Source organism: Myotis davidii, unplaced genomic scaffold, assembly GCF_000327345.1.
Source record: "Myotis davidii unplaced genomic scaffold, ASM32734v1 scaffold430, whole genome shotgun sequence".
Lineage (NCBI taxonomy): Eukaryota > Metazoa > Chordata > Mammalia > Chiroptera > Vespertilionidae > Myotis > Myotis davidii.
In genome coordinates, this window is record NW_006285247.1 from 1180502 (window position 1) to 1181668 (window position 1167).

Genomic DNA, 1167 nt, shown 5'->3' on the forward strand with positions numbered 1-1167 from the left:
GGTAGAATCACTATGGAAAACACAATGGCATTTTCTCAAAATATTTAAAATGGAACTGCCATTTGACCCAGTGATCCCACTTCTAGGAATACATCCCAAAAAATCAGGAACACCAATCAAAAGGATGTACACACCCCTATGTTCTAGCAGCACAATTTACAATAGCTAAGATCTGGAAACAGGCCAAGTGCCCATCAGTTCGTGGGTGGATAAAAAGCTGTGGTGCATTTGTACCACAGAATACAATGCAGCAGTAAGAAAGAGGACTCTCGCCCTAACCAGTTCGGCTCAGTGGAAAAGAGCGTCAGCCTGCGGATCCAAGGGTTCCAGGTTCAATTCTGGTCAAGGGCATGTACCTTGGTTGTGGGCACGTCCCCAGTAGGGGGTATGCAGGAGGCAGCTGATCGATGTTTCTCTCTCATCGATGTTTCTAACTCTCTATCCCTCTCCCTTCCTCTCTGTAAAAAATCAATAAAATAGATTTTTTTTTAAAAAAAGAAAGAAGACTCTCTTACCCTTTGAGACAGCGTGGAGGGAACTGGAGAGTATTACACTAAGCAAAATAAGGCAGTCAGAGAAAGACAAGCATCACATGATTTCACTCATATGTGGAATCTAATGAACAAAATAAATCCAGAGACACAGAAGCATGGAACAGACTGCGGAATCTCTGAGGGAAGGTGGGAGAAGATGGGTGGGTTGGAAGTGATCAACCAAAGAACTTGTATGCATATATGCATAACCCATGGACACAGACAATAGGGTGGTGAGGCCTCGAGTGGGGGCAGGCTAGAAGGGGTCCATGCCGGGGGAGAGGGGTAGAATATGTAATACTTTCAAAAATAAAATTTTTTAAAAAATAAAATAAAAAAAAGATTATCAATGCAATGACATCTGGCACACTACGGTTGTGAATATGCTTTATTTTTAAGTAAAAAAATGAATCACAGCCAAAACAAAATGTTTTGCCTCTGAACATTTTAAACTTAAGGGGGGAAAGTCATTAATGAGGAACATATTTTCATTTTTCAATGTTTTTAACTTTTTATAAAGATTTTAATTAAGCTTCATAGTCACTAAACAGTTTTTAAACGTAGGTTTCATGATCCTTTTGATTTCATGCTTTTAAATGGAGTCATTTATATTCAAAACAGGACAAATTCCAGA